The sequence below is a fragment of the Formica exsecta genome, unplaced genomic scaffold (assembly GCF_003651465.1).
Source record: "Formica exsecta isolate Colony F162 unplaced genomic scaffold, ASM365146v1 scaffold245, whole genome shotgun sequence".
Taxonomy (NCBI): Eukaryota; Metazoa; Arthropoda; class Insecta; order Hymenoptera; family Formicidae; genus Formica; species Formica exsecta.
Genome location: NW_021849727.1, coordinates 306,371 through 320,336, shown reverse-complemented (window position 1 = coordinate 320,336; position 13,966 = coordinate 306,371). Strand labels below are relative to the sequence as shown.

The following is a 13,966-nucleotide window of genomic DNA, read 5'->3' as shown; positions in this document are numbered from 1 at the left end:
TATATATATATATGTATATATATATAGTTTTTTTACGGTGTTCTAATTTTATTAAATAGTACTATATACGTGAAAATTTTCGGTCAGGTAGAAAACGATCAAATTTCACTGAAACGGGAGAAAAATTAATCGCGACGAAGATGTCTTGGAATAATTCGCGAGACAGAATAGCGTGAATCTACGATCGAAATTCCGAGTTATGCGCGAATTGTGATTATTCGGACCTACTCTATCCAGGCACTAATATCCTTCCAAAATATGACTTAAAATTTGCTCTCTTTCTCTCTTTTTCGTCATTGCGTGTTCGAAAATTCTGTCGCTTCTTTTTTTTTTCTTTCATATCTCTTATCAAATTGTTCTGTGTGCAATAGTGTTCTTCCAAAATCCTTTTGTACTCGTTTAAAAGTAGACGGTCTCCTCAATCTGCTTATTTTGTAACGGCGTTATCACTACTCACGCATTCGTTACTAATTATCTCCAAAAGTGTGAGAAATAATTCTTTACGAGAAAATATTTCGTGAAATCTTGACGTCACGTTAATAACACGATAGATTGATCCAAAATTGTATCGAGTAACGTGAAAGTATAATTTGCCATCTCACCAGGATACCAAAAAAATCACTTGAATAATCTTTTATTTCGAGATTGCGAGAGTAATGATATTACGATTACAATCTCAGTTTCTCGCTGCACTTGTAGATCTTCAGAATGTTTTCGATTACCGTTAATCATGTATATTCTAAGTGAATTAAACGCGTATACCCTCCTAACATTTATTATAGATCAATAGTTGGATTTACAGATTCATCAGTAGTATAGTTGGTCTGTATAAAATAACAAATGCATGCATTTAATTACCGTTTTATGTTGAACTCTCGATAAATTTAAACTGCTGTTTCTGTACCGACTCTCGATCTGATCTGCCCTTTAATTTCACCAACTGCTTAATAAATGCGCGCAATGAGAGAAAAAAATGCATGCGTAAAAATACCTCTGCATCACATATTATCCCGCATATCATAAATTGTCGATACACTACATGTGTTTGTGCGTAAAGTAATACAACAAAGTAATGCAACGCGAAAATCTTCATGGCAAAGTATCATTCCTCAAAATTTTTGTACTGCAATAGTGGGATTAAATTTCGATTCTAAAATATGTGCAGATTCAAGTAGGTGAAATATCTCCTTAGCTCCAAACCTGACATAATCGAAGATGACATCGACAGATATTGACAAATATTCTGAAGCAATCAATTTTGTTGCAACCAATTATTAATTGATCATTATACCGACTCAAATTGCTATTCAATCTCAAGGTTAAAAATATTTAAGTATGTGCTGTTCAAAAATAATTGCTGACTATCGTTATTGGAAAATATTATATTGGCAACAATCTAATGTGAAATTAATGGTTAAAATTTTTCGAAGTCGATCCCAATTTATCGTTATCGAAAAGGTTAGTGAATCAATGCAGTAGTACTTCAAAACACAATACAAAGGTATATAATATATGACAAAAGATAAAAATATGACAAAATTGCTGCAAACGATTTATATTGATTGGAAAAAATAGAACGCATCCACGAAATATAAAAATTATACTAACAGTCGGGTGAAATTTATTATACTTCTTACATCATCATGACGATATTAATAAACGATTACTCCTTTTGAGTATTCATGAATTAATTATGTACTTTTGATTAACAGTAATATAACAGAAACTTATCACAAACTTTGCAGATAAAAATAATGACACGGTATATTCTTTGAATAATCGTTATCTTTCATCTTTTTTTACTGCTATCGACACATACATATTTATTTTAACCAACGCAGCCGACATACCAAGATATTATATTTCATAATGAATATGATTTGCTGATTAACATTCTTCATAACTTCAATCTAGAAAGTTTCAGAATAAGCAAATTTCGTAAACTAAAATTGGATTTAATTACTGCGTTATGTACATTCATATAAAATAACTAATGAAATAAATGTTTATATTAATAATTCCAATTTCAATGTCAATTCCAATTTCGTCAGATATATGCAATTGGCTTCACTGATATATAATACACAACAAAACTTTTTCATGGACTGCAAAATTACATTATCTGGACAAATAGTTAAATAAAGAATTAATAGAAGTTAGCCATTGTAATCAATATTAAATTGTAATAAATATTAATTCTCATAAATTAGTAATATATCCCGAAATATAAAAATCTAGATAACTACAACTGAACTTTGTGAAACACGATTGAAATTTGATAGAAAGGAAATAGGAAACCGGACACAAATATTTAATAAGTCTCTTCTTTAATAATAATAAACAAAGTAAAAATTACAGAAAATTTTTCCTTGTAATGCAAAGAAAGTTTATGATTTTTGACTGTTGACTGATATTTTATTTGTGCGCCGGAAAAGAAAGATCTAAATTTTATTCAAATCACGATTATGAAACTGTGTGGTTGTTCAATTCAAATATATAAAAAATAGGCATTTAAATATTTTTATATTTATAAGCATTCAACAGACACATACGTTACATATAATGTCAAGATATGATGTAGAGAAAAATTACTACTCTACAGTTAAAATTTCGTTTCTAATATGACAGAAAAACTTTATGGTTTGCAATTTTATTTGACACATATATTTGAATCTAATCCTTTAGACTTTAAATAGAAATGATAATATAAACATTTTGTTAATGTGTGACAAAAGAAAAATGAAATCAGTAATGAAATTTACAGTTTTGTGTTACAAACATTAAAACTGGTCCGAAAAAATTTTGATAATAAAGATTGGATTTTTAATATTTAACACAGATTTTTTTTTTAAACGTTTCATTAAAATATTATCTGGCGAATAAGGCATTGCATTTTATCAAGTCTTGTACAAAATAAACAAATGGTAACTATATATATAGTAAAATATCGATAAAATATTGATAATATCTAAATATTATCTTATTCAAAATTGTAATAAGCAAATGTTCAATGTCGAAATATCACGATAAAAATTACGCCATTATGATTCATGCATCTATTCCCGTATTCAACCAATAGATACGAGGGTAGATTCGTTTTTTCTTTATCGCGGAAAAATAAGAACTGTCTATCGTATCAAAAACAAGAATTGTCGACGTATTAGTCTAAATACTGCATTGATTCGGTCGCTGAACACATTCATATACGCGAAATGTATTTCCTAAATAAGATTCCAAAGGAGTTTATGAGTGAGTGAGTGGGTATGTGTGTGTGTCTGTGGGTATGTGTGTGTGTCTGTGTGTATGTATGTGAATACTATTATTTTAAATACTACTGAAAATATCAGTAATCAATACATCGCGATATCAATTTCTATTTAAGATCTATTTTAATCTTCAAATTCAGCTATCGACCCAAGATAAATTTGCTTAAATTATCGAAAATAAATGACAAAAATATCGATTTATCCGACACGCATCCATTACGATAGCAAAATTTACTCCGTTTAGATCTTGGATAAATTCTTATCGTACTTTAATACCATACAACTCTCTCGACTGTGTCATATGAGGGTAGTTTGTATACTTTCCAAATTCATGTTATGATACTTTTCTGAAATTGGTTACATTATAAGAAAATGCGCGTATAAATAGAGAAAGTTTTTTTTTTTCAGATATACATACATTTCTCACAGAGCTTATTATTGAATGTATCATTCGAATTTATTTTATATCTTCAAAACAGCATGATACATGCTCTGTGCATACTTTATTTTTCATTCTACCAAGTTGTCACATCACATTAACTATTGATACTTTACTGAATAAAATTCAAATCTCGCATAGTGATGACATATGTTTTATTTAAAAAGTGAGCTTGCAGTAAAATAATGCGATGGCTATTCAATAATAAATATAATGACAGTTTACGTTACGGTTACTATTATATATGCACCGATATTTCAACAAGAAAATATTCCCATTTTAACGAGAAAACAAAGGAATCTTATTTGCTCTCCTATCTTCCATTCTACAGTGTATTTTGAAAAAATAGTGAGAGAAAAATCTCTGAAATTTTCTAATTTTATACGTCAGTATCTTGGGATCGTCTTGCTCTATTTGAAAAAAATGCAAAAACATCAAACATCAGATGAAAAAGAAGATGTAGAAAATTGAAAGACAATTATATTGAATTAAAATAAAGTTCAGACTTAAAAGTATGTGTTTTTAAAAGAGCTTTTTTTTAAATATCGAGAAATTCTATTATAATAATGACAATATCCAGCAATAGAAAGCAAATCGTAAAAATAGTTTCGTGTTGCTTTTAATGTTGCACTACAAAACTTTGTTATTCTGCACTACAAATTCCTGATATCTGAATTTTATACTGTGGTATATTGACTACTTAAAATTAATTCTGATTGCTTCAGACGAGTACAAAATATATCCACGGACTTTCTCACAATGCATAAAGCGGCCGATACCATCGTTCTGTTTCTGAAAAAAAATATAAATACAAAAACTGTTAAAATATCAAAAGTACCAATAAAATTGTAATATATCGACCGTGAAAGAGAAGTTTCTCTCTTCAATCGTAAAATTATCCTTCTTGTCAAAATTTCGACCGCAAATGATGAGAGAGATATATCAGAAATGTATAGAAATTGTGATTCATTAAGAAGACATCACTTCTCAGATTAAATGTCCGGGAAGACAATGTGCTCTGCATAAATTATCATCAAAATCACCATCATCAGTTTCACGCGAGTTCAATTAATCCGTGAAATCGATTGATCAAAATCGCAGTTGCAAGTGTATCGAATTATGGATTCAAGACGATGCTCTCAAGATGATTTCATGCGATCAACGTAATTAGATTAATCAGTCGTCGAAACCCGTCAAAATCGCTCTAACGATCGAAAGAATGCCAAACACACCGCGAAACCTCGACCACGCGATCGTTAGCAAAATAAAAAGATTCTAGATATCAAAACGCGAAGCAGGCCGGACTCGTGTAACAAAGAGCCACGGTTTTAGCATCCGGTCGCGACTTCTCAACGACTTAACGAGCCACAAAAAATTCCGCTTTAACCCTCACAACGCTACCCTTCATACGAAAGGTGTATGTCATTACACACACACATGTCGTTCATTCCCGTTCCCTTCCAACATTCCTCATTCCTTGATCCGATGCGCGTTCCTAGAGAAGAGAGAGAAAAATCTAAAGGGACTTACTCTTACCTCGTGTATAATACCCACGTAAGTCCCACGGTTCGGCATCCCGCACTAGCAGCACAACAGCACGACTTCTTTGTCTTCTCTCTTGCGGCCACACTCACCTCCACGATTCACGCTTCGCCCTCTTTTTGTGCTCTCCGGTCTTTCCGGGGCCGGTTGTTCCGGTTGTATATGCAACCACTGATGCTTTGATTCTCTGTTCGCTTGCTCTGTTCCTCTGTTCAGCTACACACTTTCTGCGCTCGTGTATTCTTCTTTCTATACTCTCCTCCCTCTGTAGCGAGCATAATTGACATATTGTCAATGCGATCACATGAAACTGCGCGTTTTATTCAAGACTTATACGCAGGTTACTACCAGCTGCTCTCGCAATAGTGCGTGTCACGACATATCTGTAATTGAATGAAAACTTTCTTCTTGTGAGAATTGCATCCAGCAGGATCGTCTGAAAGATTTGCAAGAAATACGTATTAAAATTACAAGAAATAAATAGAGCTTGTGCTTTATAATGTTTTACTGTACTGTTCTTGAAAAGAAAAAGGAAACTTCAACCTGGCATAGATAGATTTTTTCAAGATTGCACATCAGTTTTATTTTACCGGCTATTATTTGTGATGGTGCAACATACATGTGCAAGTGATATTTTCCGCTTCAAAACTTTCAAATCTTTGCAGAAAAAAAATATCACGATGATCGCTCGTCACTGATAAAAATAAAAAGTGCAAAAAATGTATAGCTGAAAAGAACAGACACATTCTCTGTTGGCGAGTTAGCGATACGTTGTTCTGGTATCTCTCGAACTCCTCGATAACACCACGGATAAATGCATCGTGACCCTTAAACGCGCATATCTCTTTGCTACGCGATACGAGAAAAAGGTTTTAAAAAGATCAGAAGTTACTCAACAGAGAAGAACGACAACTGAAAAATATCTCCTCCGTGGCTAAGATATAAATAATAACATTAAACTGAATGAAAACATTCAAGAATATATTTACGTTTACAAAAATCGAAAGACGGAATATGTGCTAAGCTACGCGTGTGTAATCAATTTTTGGTTTGATATGAAGATTGAAATACTCATACTTGAAGATTGTATAGATACGGAACTTTATTAATGAACAAAATATCACACGACTTGCTCAGCGTATAAATGCTGATCAAATAATAATAAACTTTCATCCTTCTTTGCATCGGTGTTATCTCGTTGTGTAATGCGGCTTATCTTCATTACGCCGTATTGACATATCGTCAAGCATGTAAACACGCGCGTGTCGCTATTTTTTATACGTTTAAAATTTACAAAAGTGCTTGTACAAAATATCATTTTTTTTAAATAATTGTGTCTATTGTATAGGTGTTGTCCGTGAATTGTTCTGTGAAATCACGAGTATATATGAATTTATGATTGACATATTTCCAAAGCACATTTAGCGTTTTCTCTCAAGAAATTCGTAAAATGGTTTAAATAACGAACCATTTTATTACACGACCGCATCCTGCCCGACAGAGTCACGTAAACAAAATCCGAAAAAATGGTCCAGAAAGAATTCAAAGTTTTATATTAAAAAAAATATTGATAAAAACATGACTTGAGAGAAGAATAATCAAGGGTTTTGCAAAATAAAAAAATATATGTTATTAAAAGCTTGAATAACTAATTAGTATTAGTTGTGTTAGTGATAGTTAATCGACAATGAAAATAAAAATCGGGGTTGCATATCTCAAAATACGTACATAAATAAGTGATAATTACCAAATTATGCCAAGTGTCAGTTCTCGCTTCAAAATTTCAACCAGCCAGCGACCACACACATACACACACAGCCGCAAGATTGTAAATTTTACATTTGACAGAAATTTGCTACATTGATCTACTATATTTCAATGTTATAATTAATGATTTTTGGAACATCCAGCCGATATAAACTCACCATTGAAATTGAGCGTCGCGAAGCGTCTTCTGATCGAAACTGCTTGTCCGGATCAAAAAGGAATTTTTGAACGCTGATCTAAAACATAATCGAAATATCAATCGACAATGTCATCGCCACTTTACCAGGATTATGTTTGTACCAATCAAAATTTATTTGAAATTTTTCATCCAAGGAAACTCATCGGCAGATAAGAGACGTTCAAGATGATATACAAGATTAATTCTATCGTACGGCGGAAAAGAACAGAACAGCGTTTTTTTAGCCTCCCGATATTTGCGACACATCCAAGACGACGTTTGCGCGAACGTTTATGCACACTTTACAAACACATCTTGCATTTTACCTGAAACATAAGAGAGATTATTTGTTAGCATCAATTAAAGAGCATTTGGTAGAAATTGCAGTAGATTAGAATTTCAAGGTGAACTGGAACATGAACAACCGGCCCTTGTGTGTTTTTTTTTTTTTCGTAGCTAACGCTCACATCCTTCCAGGTCTCACCGCCACGGCTTGCAGCAACGAGGCAGCATCAATCACGGGTAATTGGGGCATCCATCAGTCGACGGGACGGCAGGGGAAGATCAAGATCGACGGGTGCAGCCGGAAACAAGCATCAAGCGGAAGCCAGCTGTCCAACGAGGAACCAAAACGTGGACGGATAACAAGTATCTTCTGGGCGATCTCGCGTTCCTCGATGATCGAGGGAGATCATCGGAGATCAAGAGCGACGATCGCGCAATTCTTCGATTCACTCACATCTCAAGCTATTACTCGCAGAATTATATTTATTAAATTTATAATATACTATGGGGAATTAGTTGAATTTTTATCGTGTTTATTAAAACACTTTTCGCATTTATATGTTGCACAAGAGGCGAAAACAGGCTTTCACGTGTCTACCCGGCCAGCCTGAGAGAATTAATTGATTTACCTAGCACACATTTGGAAACACACCTTCGAACGAAGCATCTTCATCGAAGTGTACAGAGTTCCGCGAATTCATCGAGAACGAATCTTCCGATATCGACCTCGAAAAACTAAAGCAGCAATGTTTTTTCACCGGACCCAATCATTTTCCGTCTCAAGAAAATTTATTCCAATCGCCAGACGGACAATCATCGGACGTCAATTGTCGATCATTAACGCGACAATTGGCAAAATTTAAAGAAATTCCGGAACTACCTGGCTAACAAAGGCTGCACCTGTTATTCTCGCCAGACCGAAGAACAAAAGCACTTTCCAAGCAGTAAAATCAAAATAACGCAACATGAATAATTCGTCAAAAATAGCAAGACTTGGAAACGCCATTTCATATTATCTATCACTCTGTGTTGCTTCGAAAAGCAACAATACAAAATATTATCTGTAAACTGTTCTGAAATTTATGGAAAGGATGGACACAGAAAGTTTATGGATAAAAGGAGATTAGATCTGCTTCTTTTATTTTCTGAAATTATTGAAAAATCATCGAAAAATGTCAGCATGTACACCACTCGACTTACTTCAGGATTACTTTGCAGTTACTTCAAATGAGAGGAAAGCATTATAATCATTGAAATATTATAGTATGTTCTGTACTGTTTCGCATCGCGCGAAATTCTGAATTATGCTTCGCTCGAAATTGGATCCAAAAAGGACAAAACGTCTCTCTATATCTCTCCTCGAAAGGATCACGGCATGGACGGAATCAGTTCCTCCGACTTCAACCCGGCAACTCTACATTGTTACATGCAAGTGCAAGTCTCGCATCAGGAATAATTTCGCAGAACGTTATTAAACTACGGCCGCAGCACAAGCCGCGCCTTTAAACTCTGATTTAGTACATATATCGATTTACAGCAAAGATTTATTTTGCGAGAAAACGTTTTCATTACACTTCCCGCAACAATCTTTCTACGCGCTGCAATCTGTCACATTTGACGATCAAAGAAGTATTAACATGATTTCAAATCTGTTCACAGGACGAATTATCGATAATTATTTGAAAACGTATTGCGACTTTAAGTGCAACAGTTTCGCAAGACTCTATTTTGATTATGTCACGATTCAAAGAGAAGACGCACACGTCTACAACATACGATTAAGGCTTCAGAGCAGATCAAAAGCAAAATGCAAAATAGAAAATCACGCCGTAAATTATATCGTGCAGCCAAAACAGCACTGCACGGAACGAAACTGCATCGAAAAACGATTCTCCAGAGTTCAATTTGGCTGGAGGGATAATTGATAGCTCTCGATCGAAATTCGTAAGTTATTTCGGATCGACGAGTCAACGCACCGTCAATTCTTGAGATTTAACATTTTTGAATTTGATTAATGATTACCGAAGAATAATAGCAGCGCTCAAAACAGATATTCTCAAAAGCAAAGATATGCAAATTCATAAACAAAATCCAGGGAAGTATGCAAAAAAAAAAAACATTCGCAAAACGGATGTTGTTTCAAGAATTATTTAAATCATTCACAATTGAGCTAATTTACGATACTCGTTATATTATTTTTTTTTCCGGATTACATTATGCAAAACAGCACACGCGGAGTCCTTTTTGGTCCAATACAAGGATACTTCGAAAACAATTAGAAATTGCCAACAAACTTGGCGAAGAAACTTTTATCATCATGTTTAAAGCAAGCATAATAATTTTTGCACGCGGCTCTGTAGCGGCATAATTAACTTATAAATTAATTTTCTAATCTGAAATTGCGTTCAACGAGCAAAAACCGAACACGAAACGACGCAGTAAAATACACGAGGAAACAAGAAACTATATACTCGAAACAAACTCTTCAACTAATAATTTTACACGGTTCTACACAAAATCGATATCTATCGATGCACGAAGATTCGAATCTATATGAAGATTATAAAAAACAGAATTTCTACCAAAAGGCATTTGCACTTGATGACTCGACGCAAATCTTAGGACAAAAATCGCTATCGCGAACTTTTCCGACTGTGCAAGAATCCTCGACAAGCTGATCAGTAAAATCTTATCTAATCGACAACTATTATTGATCTTTTTCATTAGGCAAGAGAAGCTCTACAATTAATCAAGAAATCAAGGACAAGCAATACGATAAATTGCTTCTTCGAAACCATCGGAAAGATTACCCTCGGAAAACAAAACTACATTGAACGAGATACATGGAAATCAAATACCGAATTGTCATTGCAACGTGGGACTCAATCGTTTAAATCACGGACAACATGGACGTCGTGGGACCATTGACAAAAAGTAATATATTTTGTTTCAATTTTGTTTAATTTCATTATAGATTACATAATGTAATTTTTTAGATAATAATATCAATTAATCTTTTCGATATTGACTACAAGCGAAAATTAAATTTGATATCATAGAAAAGATGAAATCATAATCTTGCCTTTAGGCATTTAATTCGCGTTCAATTATTTATTAACTTCCGTATTATAAGTTTATTTTTTATTTTTTTATTTTCTTTTATTTCGTTCGTTTTTGTTTCGCTAATCTACGTGAAATCTTCGTCGATATTAGAATCTCTCTTTATCTTTCTTTTTGCCATAAATATGTGTATTACAGAAATATTCATATATGCAAATTATATATATTTTATTCACACATCTCCATCATGTTCATCTTGCGCTAACATAAAATTTCGCATTGAGTTAAGAGAATATAGAATTGGAGTTTTAAAAACTTTGTCATTTTTACGTTTGGAAGACATTTTCTGCAGGTAACGTCGATCTCAGTAAAAAAAATATATGAAATCGTAAAAATTATATTATGCCAATAAAATTTTACCCCGAACAGCAAATTATATTATTGATATAATAGTTTGGTATAATGTTACTGACAGCAAACTCTCTGATTACCGTAAAAATGATGGAGTTTCATATATCCAAACATTTAAATATTCTAAAATTACGGAATTTATTGTAGCTTTAAATTCTTTTACTTGCCTGCGCTTTGTGTGAACTTTATCGTATATATTTCATTATTATATATATATATATATATATATATTATATATGTCATATATCTTGTTGAATATTTCATACGTTTTATCGATGATTTCACGTCTGATTTGCTATTTATTTTCTTAGTTTTAATTTTCTTTATTTCTTTTTCTTATTTTTTATTTTGAATATTTTGATTTATTTTTTACTCATAACAAAGAAGAGAGAATGAAAACCCTAAAAAAAATGAAACAAAGATGTAAATATGAAAAGTATGATACGTTCTACGAAACAATATGTTTAATAGACAAAGCTGATATGCCTCGAAAATAATTTTGTGTGACTTTACAATATGTACTGAGATTGAGATAGAGATTGCTATTTGAGATTGCTACCAAAGAAAGAAACGCAAACAAAAATTCAATGGTTTATAACTGTGCGGAGATGCTGGAAGGATGACAAAGAGTTTGTTTCGCAAAATTGTCTAGTAAAAATTACAAATGAAAATGTACTGTAAAATTTAATTGCTGTTTTGCGAGACCAACTGTTCCTTTCAGGATCTGCGTGCATTTAATCTCTGCATAATTGAATACACTCTCAAATCTCCTGTGCTTAGTTCCAGCTAATCAGTATTCCGATAATCACAAAAATAGCGAATGCATAAGTAAAAAAAAAAAATTGTTTGTCTCGTGATTATTCTCACGTTATCAGCAAATATTTAACTTAGAACGTGGATTACTTAATATACTTATATAAAACTTAACGTCGCACAATCGTGTCATACATATTTAGATGTAGTTTCTAATTTCGTTACCGATATGCTCAGAAACATACCGGAGACGAATGGATAATACCTCCGGTGATTAATGATAAGGATAAGTCATTACAGAACGCTCTGAAAAAGCGTTGTGAGATGTCGTCCTATCAATTGCAAATTTTATTCTAGTTTATAGAGTATTTCTTTCATTTTTTTTTTGTCAATAAAGTATTACATAACTGTCTCGTTCGCGAAAAAAATTGTTTTGTTAATATATTCACTGTAAAACGTTACATTACTCATCTAAAGAAGTAAAAAATCGAATATTTTTAATTTACAGTTGATAGCTTCATCTCGTAGATTTCTATTATTTACGTTTATTGACCTTTGTAAGGAATATAAATAAAATTAGGATAGATAGATTCATAGCAATCCGTAAGTATTTGGTATCACATATAGTAAGATCAGAGAAATATATCTGTCAATTAAAAAAGTAATTATATTAATGTGAATTATATAAGGAACAGTCTAACATTAACTACTTACGTAGAGTCAGGAACTTTTCGCGACATAGTCTTAAGATCTAGGATAAACGCGTATATATATTCTTGCGGTAATCATTAATTACCCAGATAAATAATCATTGAACTCTAGATAAACTTGATATGAACTCGATATCGAATTGAAAATTCACGACAAGGATGATTTGTACTTTGCCCGTAGTAACGATTAAAATTAAATTCTCAGCTGTCTGAAAAATACATTTCGAATGAAGATATTTAAGATACATTTCGAAAAAAAAAGACGCGCTTTCTGTAATACGCAACAGAATTGTCCGAGTAGAGTATACACAAACGTATTATGCTGCTTTTGAATGCTTCTCGAATGTTGCTTACCTGAATGTTACTGTTTCTGTTGTTTTTACGTTTGTGTTCGAATTCTACGCTTTTTGGTCAGCCCTGACATACACGGTACACGTCCCAAGATTCTCCCATTGTTCACGTTGAATTTCTATTTGGCGCATTGTTACTGTTATAATAAGCCGTCGAATGTTATACGTAAAGACGATTGTTACATTTTTCATTTCCCTTTAATAGGCCTGTTTAAATTTATTACTTTATCGCATGTTTTCCGTTATATCAAAATTTCGGACATTATTACATTGTCAAAAAAATTATATTTAACGCTGTTGATTCTTTGTTGATTGTGTACTGTTGATACACCTTTTTTCGTGTTGTATCATTGTCATCTCATGCATCCACATAATTGCTATCGAATACTCTCTTTTTGTATTAAAAAATTCATTAATTCTCTCACATGTCCAAACATGATATTTTCATTAAATTTGAATATATATTCTAACGATATTTTACGTTTAATGTTAGCAAGAAATAACAATATTCATAGTAAATAAAATAGCAACAAATTATAGAATTATACTCTTTGAGTTTTCATTATCATCATAAAGTATTTCAATATAGAAAAAAAAATCTTGCATTACATGATATTATCTAAAGATCGGCAGATATCCTAAAATGCATATATAATTTACAAATTTGAATTCAAAAAAAGTTGAAGTTCCAAATCCATCTAAATTCTTATCACGCATCTCACCGTCATTGTTGTTGTTAAAAATGCATACAAGTGGAAAGTGTGTTCTGCATCTTGCATTAAATTTTGGTCAGTTGAAGTTATTAGTTTTTGTCCATCTTAAACATATTATTATAATCGTTACTTACAATTTTCGTTATTTGATGCCATTTTTGTTTACCCTACCCATTTGTTCGATCCTTATTATTATGATTATGATTATTATTATTATTATTATTATTATTATTATTATTATTATTATTATTATTATTATTATTATTATTATTATTATTATTATTATTATTATTATTATTATTATTATTATTATTATTATTATTATTATTATTATTATTATTATTATTATTATTATTATTATTATTATTATTATTATTATTATTATTATTATTATTATTATTATTATTATTATTATTATTATTATTATTATTATTATTATTATTATTATTATTTTTATTAATTTTTACACACACACACACACACGCATTTAAA

The 13,966-nt window shown here is 31.8% G+C and overlaps 2 long non-coding RNA genes across 3 annotated transcripts in view; one reads left to right on the top strand and one right to left on the bottom strand.

The window, feature by feature from the left end:
- LOC115236206 overlaps positions 1-7,163 on the bottom strand; it is an 11,059-nt gene extending 3,896 nt beyond the window's left edge. For both annotated transcript variants that reach the window (XR_003884146.1, XR_003884147.1), the window contains exon 1: positions 5,242-7,163. This is a non-coding gene — a long non-coding RNA (uncharacterized LOC115236206). The remainder of the gene's footprint in view (positions 1-5,241) is intronic.
- LOC115236208 overlaps positions 1-9,594 on the top strand; it is an 11,828-nt gene extending 2,234 nt beyond the window's left edge. The window contains exon 2 of the long non-coding RNA XR_003884149.1: positions 7,670-9,594. This is a non-coding gene — a long non-coding RNA (uncharacterized LOC115236208). The remainder of the gene's footprint in view (positions 1-7,669) is intronic.
- Positions 9,595-13,966: the final 4,372 nt, after the last annotated feature.